Source organism: Stegodyphus dumicola, chromosome 8 (genome assembly GCF_044657685.1).
Source record: "Stegodyphus dumicola isolate Sdum_Otavi_A_Nest chromosome 8, ASM4465768v1".
Classification (NCBI taxonomy): Eukaryota; Metazoa; Arthropoda; class Arachnida; order Araneae; family Eresidae; genus Stegodyphus; species Stegodyphus dumicola.
This window is the reverse complement of record NC_140775.1, coordinates 14266283-14283642: the sequence shown is the minus strand read 5'-3', so window position 1 is coordinate 14283642 and position 17360 is coordinate 14266283. Positions and strand designations below refer to the sequence as shown.

At 32.9% G+C, this 17360-nt stretch overlaps 1 long non-coding RNA gene across 1 annotated transcript in view; it reads left to right on the top strand.

Annotated features, from left to right (window-relative positions):
• The first annotated feature begins 7745 nt into the window (after window positions 1-7745).
• The window catches only part of LOC146995669 (uncharacterized), a 117616-nt gene continuing 108001 nt past the window's right edge, over window positions 7746-17360 (top strand). The window contains exons 1-2 of the long non-coding RNA XR_015042485.1: window positions 7746-7837; window positions 8652-8714. This is a non-coding gene — a long non-coding RNA (uncharacterized LOC146995669). The remainder of the gene's footprint in view (window positions 7838-8651; window positions 8715-17360) is intronic.

Sequence of the window (17360 nt, the reverse complement as noted above, 5' to 3'; positions counted from 1 at the left end):
GAAAGTAATTGCTGCTGAATCTAGAATTAATGCATTATCTGAGATTTGAGACAAAATTTGTCAAATTAGAAGATAGTGAAATAGATAAATAGAAAATGAAACATGAAATTTATATATTTAATATTGAAATAAATATCTCAGTAAAGTGGCTGTATGTAAAGTATAATGATGCAATTTTTATAATTTTTTACTAAAATGCTAAAATTATGTGCTATGAAAATTTTATTTTCATTAATATTTATAATTTTTTCCTCGCAAATTTTTATCCAAGGTGTATATGTTTTAGCTATTTTAGATTTTTCTGTTTTAATGTTAAAAATATCTTCTTTATCAGCATTACATTAAAATCCATCTCATAATCATTTGAAAACGAAGGAAATTTCATTCTTTTCAATAGTTTAAGAATATTTTCATAAAACATAATTATAGAAAAAATGAACTGATACATTTTTAGTTATATATATGTAAAGAAAATTTTTTAGAAGGATCCTTTTTTCCATACCAGAAACATTTCATGAGCTGTAATATGTAATATTAGTTGGCCTAATATGTAAAAGGAATGTTTAATCAAATTATTTTTATTATGCTTTTATAAATATCACTATAATTTTAAGAGTTATTGAATTTAAAAATGAAAGAAAAAGCTACAGTTATTTCAAGACTCTTTAGTAAAACAATTCTTTATTCTTGTATTCTCATATGAAAATTTTCTGTATATTTAACATAAAATTGTATGCATGTAAATAAATTTTTTAATTTATTATTATCATTCTGTTAGCTTCAATTTTTATTCTCAATAAATTTGATACATATATTTAATATTCAGCTAAGTCTTATTAACCATGACTGATAAGCATTTTAAATTTCATCCTGTCAAAAAATTTAAAATTCCCTTTTTTCTTGTAATTTTTTCATACACCTCTCATTTTCTGTTTAATTGTAAATATTGCATACTTATAATTTTATAAAGCATAACTTCCCTTCCCTGAAAAAGCACACAGATTCATTCTTAATTTAAAATTCAATTACAAGTCCAATGTGAAAATGAATTAGCCAATGGAACAAAATAACACATATGTCTTTAATAGAGGACAACATATCAATAATTCCTTTAGTTTCATTTATCCCATTAGCTTCTTTACCTATTGAAAAAATTCTTCAGTGTAAAGTCATAAATACCACTAATGCACACATTTACATATACACATTTGCTGCCCCTTAATGTAGTATAAGTAATGTTACTCTTCATTGATAATGTTTATTTTTATTTTAACTTTGCCTGTATCATTCACTTTTAAAATAAGCACAAATTTCTATTCTGTTTTTTTTGGTTATCAGTATTTATTTCAAGATTCACACATCTGCAATTTCCAGCTTCATTTATTAAAATATATTATGCATTTTACTCATTATTTACATTATTTATACATTATTACTGGTATTAATCTTATTATCTTTTATGGATTGTAAACTGACTCTGGATGAAGGAAATTTCCATTATTAAATATTTTCTATTAGCTTAAATAAAACATAAATACACACACGCAGAATGTTTGAAATAGGTTTTATGCTTAGTATATTGACTGATCTTAGGATGGAAAAGTTGTACAAATAGAACATGTAATTTTGTAAAATCATTACATTTGTCAAAGTAAGAAATAGGGCATATATGCAAAATTCTATCTGCAGTGCCAGACTTAATTATCGATGCTCAGGATGGAAATCTCACTTGGTCACCCTATATCGGAATGATCACCATACAAAATGTTAACACAAATATAAAATTAACATTTATTTAATTAAAATTAAATATTTGAATTGATTTGAAAAGCAAGTCTTAAGATTAAGGGGGAAAATTACATTTAGAAAACAAATTTATATTTAAAAATGCTTCTTAATCAGCTATTTTTGATGATTTAAAAAATATTGTTAACTTTTCTAAAAATAAAAAAGCTATAACTGTTTTTAGTGAATTTTGACTTACGAAAGTTTGTCTATAGTTTTGTCAAAAATTCATTAACATGTTTAGCTACCGTATTTTCAATGCAAAAAGACTGACAAGCCATTAAATCTTGGCACCTTGTTGATCGAAGATAGCTTTTAATCCACTTCAACTTCAAAAAGCTTCTCTAGCATGGAGCAACTGAAACATACACCGTCCCAAAAATATCTTTAGTGCCAATTATGAGTTAGGGATTGATTCTCCCAATACAGACCACATTTTAGCTTCATTTTTTTTTAATATATACTTAAAAACTTAAGGTTCTTCGGAGGCCTCTCCTCTTAATCAGTGGCCTGGCTGTTCTGCTCCCCCTGGTACTCTTCTGCCTAGCCAGAATATGAAAAAGGTGCAATACCCTAGCCAAATTTTCCATTGCGGTAATAAAGGAGAAAATTCCTTGCATTCTCCCCCACTTCTAGGGCGACAAGGAAGGTAAGGATCAGTTGCTAAATCCTGATAGTGACATATTATAGGCTACCACATTTTACTTCAGGCGCCAATAGGCAGGAAAAATATACGCCCTCGCCGAGTTTCGAACTCCTAACCTCATGATTTCTAGGCGGCCTGGCTTCCGATTATACCATTAAAGACCGCTTTAAAGAGGAAAAAATACCTATAACTCTTCCTATTAATAATGATTAGTTTTTCTCAAACTTCGTTTGGCTTATTAAATTACGGCAAAGCACTCGAGGGCTATCTGAATTAAGGGAGGGATGCCTTCGTGGAGGACTTTTTAAGGGAAACTGGCTCGTATACACGTTACACATGGGGAAAACCACGAAAACACCCATGCAGCCAGCCCGTTCGCGGGATTCGAACCTCGGACGGAACTACCAGTGTTCAGCGACGTTGCCGCTGGTGGGCCCCTTGTTTTCCAGTTAATTAATTTAATGTGGCGTCATGTTTTATAGTTTTACTAGCTTTTACCCACGGCTTCGCTCGCGTTAATGTCCTTAAATAAGTTTCAACTTCGCGTGAATTTTAAAAATAAACTCTGCGTAAAATTTCAGTAAATACTGCCCTTCTTCTATACCTATAGACCGCGGATATTTTGTATTTACGTGGAGTGTATCGCCATGAAATCTAGTAAAACTGCTACGTATATTTTCTTAATGACTGAAAAATTTTTGTGAAAGATGACCCGAAACCCGTAAATCCTGAAGGATTTCAAATAATAAAATTAAACAAGTAAAAATTAATAAATGTTACGCTTTCACGCCTTAATTACTTAACGGATCATCATGAAATTTTCAAGAAATATTTTTGATATATTAGCAGTGGCGTAGCTAGGGTGAGGCTATCTGTCTCTGGGCCCAGCATCCAAGGGGCGCCTTATTGATGCTACGAAATTTTTGAATGAAATGTTTTCCATTTTTGGCACATAGAATGGGGCGCAAATGCTTCAGTTGTCCCCAGGCGCTGGAAACTATAGCTATGCCCCTGGATATTAGAAAAGGTTATAAATAAAATGTTTATTAAATATTTATTGTCTATAAAATGTTTGCGTGGCTGAAACCACGCAAACATTTTATAGACAAGCCAAGCACCTGTGCGCGCAGACAAACTTTTATATCGTTTAACATTTAATGTTTATACAACGGCAATGATTTTAACTATAAAACTTATTGTATAGTTTAAGTTTCAACTGATAAGTTACATTATATAGCCTATAACCTTTTCTCATCTTTCTTGAAAATTTCATGGTGATCGGTTAAGTAATTAAAAAGTGAAAGGGTAATAAACAAACAAACTCGCATTCGCATTTATAATATTAGTTAGGATTATATAATATTAAAAACAATTTTTTTTTCGTTATGACATAATTACGAATAACCTTGCTTTGTTAAGTTCCCCCACTTTAAAGGTAACCTCTCATATGCATCGCAAAATACAATTCATCTTTCTGTTATATATACAGGCTGACTCATCTTTAATAAAAATCAAACGAAATAAACCGTATTTATATGGAGCAACAAGGCCAGAAATGGAAAAACAGATAAATCTGTATTTAGTACCAGTGCTCCTGGTAGGCACTTGGAGAGCTTTCTGATTCCAACCACAGAGTATATACCGTTTTACGAATTCAGAGTTTGCAGACATTCACTTCGTGTATCAAACAGCTGACGGCAATGGAGGAGCCACTGTAAGAATATATGGGAAAAGGTGCCCAACCACATGTGTATCATAATATTAATGTTTGCACATTTGCATCAGAACCTGTTTCAATGAACATGGTCTCTTCAGGGTAAGAATATAGAATGTCAAATGGCAAAGATCAACCGAAACACCTTGTATATAGGAGGATGGGTCGCATGTTATGGAAGCTGTATATATGCTTATACCAAAATTAAAATGCACAAACATATATGCAATTGTGGCTCCAACAGGAGTATCTAGAATCAATGGATATTATGCAGCTCACCTTGCCTTTCTTTAATTTTATCTGCAATGTGCCCAGTTATTGCGATGATAATCTGCGATGTATGGTATTTTTTTGCGGTGGTTCTTAGAGACACCTTCATAATAGCACACAGATATAATGGTGAATACACCTTTATAAAGATCGATCGCTGTTCGAAAAAATAAAATTCTTTGTAAGGGTGCCTTGGCATAAAGGCATGTGAACCTTACAAAAATCAATCTGTAATTTTGAAAAATGCAACCTCTGTAAGGATACGGACAATTTAAGGCAGGTCTCTTTATGCGAATGGGGTTTTCATTTGCATTGCAGATTAATTAATTAATGATGCAGTGGATGGAATTAATTTTCGGCACTTTTGTGAAAAACAAGATCTTTCTACGGAAACGCTCGTCACACATTTCTCAAAGAGAACATTTATACAAAGTCCAGTGAAGTGAATTTGCATAAAGGTGCCGAAGATTTGTTTGATCCTTCGCTTAATTAATTAGTCAGAAGAGGCGTAGCTAGGGTTTTCGGCGCCCGGGGACAACTGAAGATTTTGCGCCCCTTTCTCTGTGTCAAGAACGGAAAACATTTCATTCTAAAATTTCGTAACATCAATTTCGCGCCCCCTGAATTCTGCGCCCGGGGATAGATGTCCTGCCTTGCCCCACCCTAGCTACTCCACTGCTAGTCAGTAATGAAAACAAAAATTGAACTTACATAAGTATGCACTTTTATGAAGAGTGCTTTTCTGAAGTTAGAAAATGATACTTATCAGGGACGCTCGTCTTCAAGACAGGCGCATTTCTAACAATTTCTTTAGGTAACAAGCATTATCAAACAACAACGATTTGCACAGGTGTGCAAGTATCTTTATGATGCAGGGCCGTTCCTAGTGAAGGTGGAGAGTGTAAAAGTAAGCGGGCTTCGAAAATCAGGGCCGGCCGGACTTCCGCGATACCTAAATATTTCAAATTCATTGTAAATACTTGTCATATTATGTCAGTACTTGTTATACAATGTGTCATATGTAAGTACTTAGTGAGTATGAAATATAAATTTTATTAATCATTGAGCATTTTGTTTTAAATTTGGGGGCGGCAATCTCGAATGTACTCGGGCATCTAATGGCCTAGGAACGGCCCAGTTATGATGTACTTCTTATCAAACCATCTTGATTCAAGGCAAACTAGATATCTAGTTGGCTTGCTTGATTCTTTTAACAGAGCTCTTGTGATCTAGAATTTCGAAGCTGTATTTATAGATGATAAAGTCCAGTAAAGTGAATTTGCATAAAGGTGCCGAAGATTTATTTGATCCTTTGCTTAATTAATTAGTCAGTAATGAAAACAAAAATTGAACTTACATAAGGATGCACTTATGTAAGTTCAATTTTCCTCCTTTCTTATAAAGAGGTCTTCTAGATCTCAGCGCAGACTGTGGATTCAGATGAACTCACTGCTACTCAGTCCCATGTTGCGTGACACCGCTTCGCCATTTTTAATATGTAAGTGGATGACTGTTTACTGAGCCTATACCTACTACTACCCAAGATGGGAGAGTAAGATTTTTGTAGGCGAGATTTCACATGATTTCTGAAGATAATCCCATGACTCTGAGCCACTGTTTATGATTCCAAACCGAGTGGCTCCAGCCCATTACGTCATTCATGCATGTGAGTATTAAGTGAAATTTTGTAAAGCAATGGGTTGGGGCATGATTAACCTCTGTCGAAGCTCCCATATTCACATGAATTATTTAGCACGAATTCCTTTCTGAGGAAGACACAAAGCTAGATTTAGACTTGATAAGGCTCTAGGCTGTTTGAAATATAGGGCCCTTTATAAGTCTGTTATACTATATTTTAATTTTAAGGGGGCGAAGAAAGTGGGGGCCCTAATTTTCAGTAAAAATTTCAGTAATACTAAAATTTCAGTAATACTAAAATTTCAGTAAATACTGCCCTTCTTCTATACCTATAGACCGCGGATATTTTGTATTTACGTGGAGTGTATCGCCATGAAATCTAGTAAAACTGCTACGTATATTTTCTTAATGACTGAAAAATTTTTGTGAAAGATGACCCGAAACTATATATAATATTAGCTTATATGTGTAGCTTATACGTAAATCCTGCACTGGAAAGACACTTGAGACCAATGTGCATTAAATGGCTGTTGTTTCTGATGTAGGGCTTGCTGGAATAACTGCAAAAGTAGCTACTATTAAGCTACGAAATTGAAGGTGCCTTTGTAAATATTTGGCAATCCATGTGGAGTTAATGACGGGGATGCATTACAGAAATTAGCTGAAATTTCAAACATCGTTTTTAAAACCCTATTATGCGGCTACAAGTTTTGTTAGCTGGTCTTCTTACGTTTATTCAATCGGGCCAAAGCTCTATTTATACTAATTCAGAAGTCAAACAACAAAAATCAGCGTTATACCTACAAAATTGTACAAATGTAGATTGTGAATAAACATAAGAGTAGGAATATAAGAAAAATTATACTATATAACAATTTTATATTTGTTTATTGGCAATAAATAGCAGTTCTAATTTCAATAATTCTATTTACAAGAACATGCAGAACTTCTTAATAAATTTTGCCAAAATTATTAACTGAACGATCCGAGTTCATCGTTCACTGCAACCGTAACTTTGGGCGCCAAATCGATTGCGCGCGGAAAGGATAACGTTGATTTTTGTTGTTTGACTTCTGAATTAGTATTTATTCGGCGTGTTATTGTGTATTAATTACTCTATTTATACTGTTATTAATGTTTGATAAGCCAGTAATAATATTTGATTCACTGTGATAATACAGATAAGTAAACTGGAACCATTCTAGCTAATAAATGAAGCTTTTAAAAAAGTTACATTTTCATTAAAAAAAAGTTTTTTTAATCTTGAATTTAATTTTTCTTTCCAAAAATGTAATTTAGAATTGCAAATAGGCAGACAGAAGAGCATCATGGATGATTAATAACTGCTCGGCGCTAAATTCTCAAATGTACATAAATAAGTATATTTAGTATAATTGTTTGCAGCGAAATAACCTATACCATTCTGTTTGAAATAATTTACTGTATTTTATTTTAATCAAATTAGAAAGCAGTATTATTAATTATACATTCTGAACTGTAAAAACAAGACCTTAAATATAATCAAATGTAGATTGTGAACAAACATAAGAGTAGGAATATAAGAAAAATTATACTATATAACAATTTTATATTTGTTTATTGGCAATAAATAGCAGTTCTAATTTCAATAATTCTATTTACAAGAACTTGCAGAACTTCTTAATAAATTTTGCCAAAATTATTAACTGAACGATCCGAGTTCATCGTTCACTGCAACCGTAACTAGTAGCCGTAACTTTGGGCGCAAAAACGATCGCCCGCGGAAAGGATGTCTCGTGTACAAAGTAAGTGCTAATTTGTTATTAATGCAATTTAATATTATTATTTATATATATTATGATATAAATTAAATTTAATTTCATATATTGTCAGAGGATGCTAGCGAGAATAAAGTAAATTCGTAGTTTAAAACGATTACTTAACTTATCCCTTACTTACGATACTGAGAATTTTTTTTTGCTTTTACTGTATGTTTTAAGCGTTTTTAAGTATTTCTAGATTTATAAAAATAGTTTATGTATTTATAAAAGAGTAGGTTTCTTGATTGATTTTATGATAGATATTTCTTTTAGTTTTAAAGCATGAAACTATTTTGTAAAGCTGATTTCTGCAAATCGTATATTTTAAAACATTAAGTAGTTGTATTTAATGTAATTTAAGCAATTTCGTTTATTATTTCTTAAACTTTTGCCCAGCAAAAAAAATATTATATATATATATTTTTTTATAATCACATATTTGAAAATATTAAGCAGTTGTATTTAATGTAATTTAAGCAATTTCGTTTATTATTTCTTAAACTTTTGCCCAGTAAAAAATAATATGGTATATATATATATTTTATAATTTGCATTTCTGCTAAGCAGTTGTATTTAATGTAATTTAAACAATTTCATTTAATATTTCTTAAACTTGTGCTCAGCAAAAAAATATTATATTTTGTTTTTCTTATTATTTGCAGGTATCCTATATATATTTTATAATTTGCATTTCTGCTAAGCAGTTGTATTTAATGTAATTTAAACAATTTCATTTAATATTTCTTAAACTTGTGCTCAGCAAAAAAATATTATATTTTGTTTTTCTTATTATTTGCAGGTATCCTGATAGATATCTGAAGGAACAGCGATGAGTAGCCTTCAGGATGGCACCATAAATTCGGTAAGTTCGTTTTTTCTTGTTCTTTCCAGGTTTGGTAGGTCAGAGTTGTTTTCCCTGTCCGATTTCCCTCGGACAGGGAAAACAATTTTGGCCGCCATCTTGGATTTCAAAAACGCGCCAAGAGGCGCGTTTTTGAAATCCAAGATGGCGGCCAAAAAATAGCCAAGGGCCGGTTACGGAAAATTTCCCGCGTTATGTAATGGAGCATGTAACTAAAACTTCAGAATTGTAGAATCTGGAAGATTTTTTTTTTCCGAGTTAAAAGTATAACAAAATACGAGCAGTGTTCTAATAATTTTTAAATCTTCATATTCTTTAATATTACTGCTGTTTTTGATAACATGATCATAACATAACTGATGATCATAACATCATTTAAAATAAAATCTAATTTAAAATAAAATCTAGTAATTCTGCTGAATACTGCTTTTCATGAAAGCACGAGAATATTTTAATGGGATTATTAAAGTATCTGTAATAAAGAAAAAAACAAAGTAGGTTAAGAATAAACAGTAAGTAAAAGGAAGATTACTAATAATATATATTAACTATTGTATATAGGTGTAATTTTGTGAATTGTGAAATAATGATATTTGTTCATTTTATAATTTAATAAATAAAAATTGTGAAAAAATTATATTTGTTCATTTTATAATTTAATAAATATTATGAAAAAGCTACGTACTTTTTAAAAAATCATTTGCACATGTTTTTCATTATTGCATTTAAGTTTTATTCATTATTTGAATCAATATATATAAGAATATAAGAGAATCGTATACATTTTATGAGTAAAATATTATACGCAGTATGAATGGAGATATGTTACTGTAAGATCCTAAAGTCTGGTAAATCCTAGGTTTTACCAGTAAAACCTAGCTTTTACCAAAGTAGCTTGTTAAAAGCTCGAAGTATGCTTTAATATGATTCCACTTCAGCCTTTGAGGTAAAACCGAGGAGTTACCAATGCCTTCTGGTAAAATCCTGAAACGAGGGATTTAAATCAACCTTGAATAAGCCTCCGCACACAAATTCCGTCATGACACTTTTCTGTTCCTGCCTCTCCTTATTTGCACCATTCGCAGTCTAACTTGGACATAATTTAAACAAGTGTAAGCAACTACGATCTAAAAAAGAAAAAGTTTGGGCGCAAGTGCAGAATCGCCCACTTATCGATGTTCACATGGACAAAGTCAAGGGAGTGCTTAGTGCCGAGTTTGTGTAATTCTCTGATGTTATTTTAAGCAAAAATAGGTTGTTGTGTACATGGACACTGAGTTTGTGCAATTCTTAGACTTGTTATTTTCAAGTTGGCAATTTTGAGAAATGCGCTAAACAGGGGTGATTCTGCACTTTCCCTGAAGTTTGTTTCCATTTTTACATACTTTGCTTTTTTTATTTTGCTGATGGGAAATGAGTGATGATATGCGGAAAAAGATTATGACATTTTGTCTGAATTTGTAAAAAATAAGCCTGATAACTGCTTTTATTTAGCAAGTGAGAAATATGTGATGGAGAAACAAACAGTTCATTACAGAAGGTTGAAATGCTGTCGTATTCTAATTGGAGGAAAGGACAAACTTATAATATCACTATTTGCAAAAATCCTATATTTTGTTACAACTGATGAAGTCTTCAACACAGCACTCATATTGCAATTGGCCATGGTGAAAGAACTTGCATGATTAAAGAACTGAATCGTAAGTACAAGAATGTAACAGTAGAACCTATTTTCACATATTTAAGACTATGCGAACCATGTCAGAAGAAACAAAAAACTGTGAAAGATGGGATTGTAATTAAATCAGTTGTGCATAGTGAAATGAATTCTCGATGCCAAGTCAACCTAATAGATATGCAGTCCAATACTGATCATGATAGGAAATTCATTTGAGTGCATCAAGATCATCTTACACAATTTGTCCTACTCCGATGTTTACACAGTAAAAGAATTGTTGAAGTAGCATATCACTTTCTGGATATTTTCATAGCTTTTGGATCCCTGAGCATTCTTCACTCTGATAATAGGAGGGAATTTTGCAACCAAATCAAATCATAAACAGTTTATGTGAAATGTGGAGTGATATAAAAATAGCTCACTGAAAACCGAGACACAGTCAGTCACAAAGTTCTGTCGAACGGGTGAACCAAGATGTTGAGAACATGTTGGCAATGATTTTATAGTTCAAATTATTATTTTTTAAAATAGTACTTATTGAATCAAAAATTATTTCTGAAGTTTCACCTGGCAGTGAAATAAAATCTAATATTCTAATTTTAATTTCTGTTTCTAGATCAAAAAGTTTAACAATTGTGGAAAATAATTTAAAATTTTTGTGGTTGGAAGCATCATAATATATGGATATAAATGTGCATTTAAAATCTAATTGTTTCTGCAATTGTGAAAACGAATATAGTGAAAAAACATTACAAATAATTGCTTCAGTTTTTGTCGTTGCTTCTGCAAATTTTTTGTCGTACAGTGTTGTGATCATTTACGATGTACAATCAATTGATCTGAAACTTTGATTGTGGTTTATAGTGTGGAAAGCAAATAGCCCTTGAGCTAATGCTAGCTGTTCCTCCATTAACAATAGATATTCCTTGACGAGACGTAACGACAATGATCGAACACCACCGAGTAAATCTAACTCGTTACATCGCCTATTTTAGTGTACTCTGCATATATTTTATGTGTTTTTTTATTTATGTATTTTTTATTTCTTTATATTTACTATAATAATTAATAAATAATAGGTAATATATTTTAACAGTACATTTAAAATAAGAAATGCAGATGTTTTCTAAAAAAGCGGGACATTTTTAAAAATCTGTGGGGCACGGGATAGTCCTCCAAAAAGCAGGACTGTCCCACCAAAATCAGGATGTGTTATCCTAGTAATTTTGACATTAGTAATAATGAGAGCAATAATTGCATTACTTTAGCATTTTTCTCTTCATAAAAGAAATTGAGTAATGTACTTCAACATTGATGTGATAAGATAGAATCCTTCTGTAAGTGATGCCAAAGAACTGAAAGATCTGCTAGAGAAAGGGGATAATTATTTTATTTTAGAAAATATTCACCAAATCATTGCATCAGGAACTTGAACAATGGAGATCATAATTAATTAATCATAGTGAAGAAAAAGACCATGCATTTTGCTTCTGTTTTAGCAATAATAAAAAATCACTCTCTTATGATGCATATAAGGACTTGGAGCATTTACATCTGCCTCTGAAAGGAAATAAAAGACGTCTATAAACCACCTGAAACCTCATGAGAGCTGGCACTAGAATCTGTGCGGTCACACCAGATGACATTATTTAGAAATAGGGGCCCACCAGCGGCCGAGCGGTAAAGTCGCTGAACACTGGTAGTTCGGTCCAAGGTTCGAATCCCGCAAATGGGTTGGCTGCATGGCCGTTTTCATGGTTTTACCCATGTGTAACGTGTATACGAGTCAGTTTCCCTTAGAAAGTCCTCCACAAAGGCATCCCTCCCCTTAGGCAGATAGCCCTCAAGGCTTTGCCATAGTTAAATAACCTAACCTAACATTTAGAAATAGTTGAGATTACAACAAGTGGAAAAAAAATCTAGTGTTGAAAAGGCCTAATCGTGAATCCCATAAGAAATGATTCACTTGTAATCTAAAATAAGAGACAGTAGATTCGATGTAATAAAATTATTAAATGTAGGCTTTAGTGTACAAAAGCATAGCAAAACATGTAATGGCCACTTCCCAAAGTTCAGCTGAACTTTTATATCCAAATTGTTACTGAAAATATCTAAAAGACTACTTTAAATTATTTCAGAAAAAAACATTAAAGTAAGTTGGTTTATTTTATTTCTGGGACTAAATAAACGAAAATAATTTATGCAGAAAAGCATTAAAATATAATGATTTATTTTGTTTCTGAGAAGATAAAACAGAAGAAAAGTTATGCAGTCAGGAATGCTAAGTAAGCGACATATTTTTAGATAATAGTCATTAAATGATGTAAGCAAAATACATTATAAGGTTTCTTAATGTGGATGAAGGTAGGTTCCATGTATAAAAATTTCTGAAAATTTCACATATGAAAATATATTCTGAAAATTCAATTTAAACTGAATATTTATATTAATAACTATTTATCAGATGCAAATATTCTTGTCCCAAACATGTGTGCTCAAAGTCATGACAATAGATACCACATGAAAAGAATACATTTAGGAGTTCCATAAATAATGCATTAAGGATTTGAAGCACAGAGCTGATTTTTATATTATCTCTTTACGTTCTCTGAATCATAAGAACTGATTGAATTGGAAATAATGCCTCAACGTTTTCTGGTGAAAGGTCTAGAAATTATGTGTTTTTATAATTATAAATATCAATACATATTTTTGAGGTTACACTGAGGAATTTTTAAAACATATATTGCAATGCTGACTCTAACTAAGTAGAGCATTACATAGATATTTTTTTGCCTTAAGCAGAGGCATACCCCTATGTTTATTGAAATTAATGATATTTATACGCTTTCATATTAATTGAAGATAAATATTTCAAATCACAACATTCTAACACTTATAATATGTTCAATCATAGCTTTATATATTCAGAAAAATTACGTTACAATTAATGATCTATATTTATAAACTGAGAAATGTTTAAAAAATAGCAAATATCAAAGAAACAGAATAGTTAGCAATGTAAAAAATGCTGTACTAATTATGTAATTTTATATACAGTCAAAAGTCGTTAATTCGGAGACCCATAATCCGGACCTCAAATCTACAAAATTTCTGCGCATGCGTCGCTCTGACCTTTACGGCTGCGAATATGCGTGTGCGCATGCGCATAATACGTTTACGCAAGCGCGTTTAATGTATAACGGACGGTATAAGCTAAGCTGAAATTATCTAATTCAGGTAATGTTGCAGATTGCGTTGTTCCTTAATCTTCGAATTGGATCCGGCTTATTATTTTTCGCAGACTGTTACAGCAATTTTATAAAAGTAAGCTTGAACTTTCGATTATGTCAAATAGAATTTCCGATATATATTTACTAATATGTAAAGGATCTACAAAGCGAAAGTATGTTTCGAAGTCCATTAAACCAAAAGTGGAATTGCTGCAAAAAATGGATAAAGGCATATCCTTTGATTATCTAATCATTCCGAAATATGTTTATCAATTTCACGCTGCTCTGCGGGGGAAGGGAAACGACACGGCGCGCAATGAATTGGAAGTTGATCTGTCAGCACTATCCTTATCTTCAGGGCAGATGTTTTTATTTTATTTGTCTTATAATTCCTTACTAAATGCAGTATTTTATCTCCATGTACTCCGTCTTTGATATGATTTAAATCAAATTCCTCCTCATTATAATTCGCTTCCGATAGTGAAGAAAGTGACACAGAGGTTATTGAAAACGGAAAAATTTCGATTGACAAATTAGTCAGTATTCTCGACACAGCAATTATAGGACTTGAACAGCGGAACTTTGTAACTGAAGAAGAAATTATGTCTGTTTATAGAATTAAAGAGAAAGTATTATCACATAAAACAAAGCAACTTAAACAACTTACATTGAAAGAAATGTTTAATAAAAAAAAAACAAATAAATATTAAGCTTTTTTTTTTTTTTTTTTTTTTTTTTTTGTCAATTTTGATATCCTTTAGATCATAATTGTTCTTTATTTCATAAATTACGGTTTCATATTTTTAATTTTATAACTTCTGCATGCCATCTTACCAGATTTAAACTGATGATCTATAATCTGGAAAAATCGATAATTCGGAATCGCCGAAGTCCCGACGAGTCCGGATTAAAGACTTTTGACTGTATATAATTTAATTCTCCTTACCTTTATAAAACAAAATCATCAATATTTTTTCCAGAAGGAATTTGATAGCTTAATTCATATTCTATACAGAGAATAGATGAAGATGTTTTATAATTTTTTCTTATTTTAAGATTATAGAAGCTTCTCTTACCATCAGCAACAGTAACTGGGAATATTAGCCTTATTTCAGCTTCAAATTTCATTATGATTGAACTAGGCTGTATTTAGAGAATTATCTTCAAAAGATTTAAAGCAGTCTTACTGTTCAAATAACTGTTTTTTAAAGCTAGAAAGTTGTGATGAAATTTTTATTTGTATATCATTTAGGTATTTAAATGCTAAATTATAAGCTTCTTCATTTGGATAGCTTAAATTTTATTAATGTTAATTTTTCACTGATTAGAAAATCAAATCAAAAAAGTCAAAAGATAACTCGTTAAATTTACATATCTCAGTTTTTTTTTTTTTTGTTTTTTGTTTGTTTGTTGTTGTTGTAAAATTAAAACGTATATTACTTCTTTCATTTCTACTACGAGAATTTCCCCCCTACAAAATTAGTTCTTTTATCAATTTATTACATTTTCACCTTCTCTTCAGATTAGGTTACTTATATTTAAAGCTAAATATCAAATTTCTAAAAAATGTTTTCAGAAATAATTTTATGTGTTCATTCTAATCAATGACAATCCCTCTTTTTTATATTTATATAAATAATTCAATTCAGTTGTAGATTGTCAGGATTTCTTTGATATGGGAGATGTGAAAAATTAGCAATGCATTCGCCGGGACTCGAACCTAGACCTCTCGAATACGCACCGAGTGTACTACCATTACACCTCGAAAGCATGCAGAAAGGAGGGGGGAAAATACCTTAGGGAACCCAATCGCCAAATCCTGATCGAAGAATCATCATCCACCATCTTTTAGGTCGGGGCCACTGTAGAGTCATTAGGTTATTTTCGAGCAAGAGGATATGGAAAATGAGAAATACCCTCGTCGTCAGGACTCGAACCTCATCCTTTCGAATACGAAACGAGTGTGCTAACCGTTACATCACGAAGGCATGCTGAAAGGAGGGAGAATAACAAAGCAAAATAAAGGAAATTTTCTCCTGGGAAATTCGAAATGAAATTTAGAATGCAAAAGTGGACTATTGTGGTAATAATTGACAATTAAGAAAGCATTTTTAGATTTGAATATAAGCTACCAGATTATAAATAAAGGTACAGCAGTGTAAATAAAAACTAAATAGTAGAGTAAAGCAGAAGAATTATTGCTGATTCCATGGACAGATCCCGACTTTTTAAGGGGAATCAATAACATACATCAATATTGGGTTTTAACGAAACTTTCCCGCCACCGCAAATAACGTCTTCGCAAACATAATACGCTGGCGTGTTTAATCATATTTTGTCAAATGATTTTTGGCATTTGAAAAAAAAGAGATTTGTTTTAGAACACTCATAGAGATATTAGGTATTTTTTGGAAGCAGAACAAGGGAAAAATTAGCAAACACCTTGGCCGGGAATCGAACCACAGACCTCTAGAATACTCGCCGAGTGTGCTGACCACTACACTACGAAGGCAGGAGAAATTCTTTATATACTCTCCCTTTTAAAGGGCGTCTGGGGTTTTAGGGGACCCAATCGCCAAATCCTGGGTGTGGAGAATCATCATCAACCACCCTTTTAGTTTGGGCGCCACTGTAGAGATATTAGGTATGTTTTGGAGCAGGAGAAGTTAAAAATGAGCAACACCTTCGCCGGTAATCGAACCACGGACCTATGGAATACGCGCCCAGCGTGCTGACCACTAAACTCAAAAGCAGAGCGCTCTGGCAGGCCTACTGACGTTGATGAGGCCCGCTTGGGAGAACTTGTAGAAGAAAATCAGTATAGAACTCATCGAGAGCTTGCTAAGGAGTTAGACGTTAGTCCCATATCCATTAGCCGCGCTATACGTCGCATAAACTTGCCGTATAAGTTCAATCGCTGGGTGCCACATGAACTGTCTAAAAAAGATAAGGATATACGTGTTCGGGCCTGCACTAATCTGCTCGAATATCAACGCAAGGACAAAATTCTGGACCGGATCGTCACTTGTGATGAAAAGTGGATTTACTTCAATAACACAGGCCGAAAAGAGGGTTGTTCTGTGGCCTGTGAGCCCGTTGGCAGCGTCGCAAAGCGCAATTTGACTAACAAAAAGATACCTTCCAGAATACGTTGGCTCATGCGAGCAGTGTGTGGTCGGGCGTTGTACTGCTGATAGAGGGCATTGGCCACTCCCTGAAGGTACAGAAGTGTCAGCAGCCGCAGCACATGATCCACGTATCATTGGGCTGTCATAGTGCTTTGAATACGAACTAGAGGTGACCTGGAATCGTAAGCAGTTGGCCACCAAACCATGATGTCGCGCACTGGAGCGTTCCACAATTGCTGCCGGGATTGAACCTGTCTCCACATCGACGCCACACTCGTACACGGAGACTATCATTGGAGAAACAGAAGCTTGTGTCATCCTGAGAACACGACCTTTGTGCCATTCCGTCGTCCACATCGCTCGAGCACGGCACCATTGCAGACGTTGGAGTGTATGATGTGGGGTCAATTGCAGTTTCTTAGCGGACGACACGAATGCAGGCCACTAGCCACCAATCGACGGCAAATAGCTCTGGTCGATATTGGAGCATGCAGGTTGTCTTGAACATGCTGCAGAATGGAGGTAGAAGTGACTTGCGAGTGCACCACCTCCTGTCGTCGAATGCGTCGGTCCATACGTGCTGACGTCATTCTGGCTGCACCGGCAC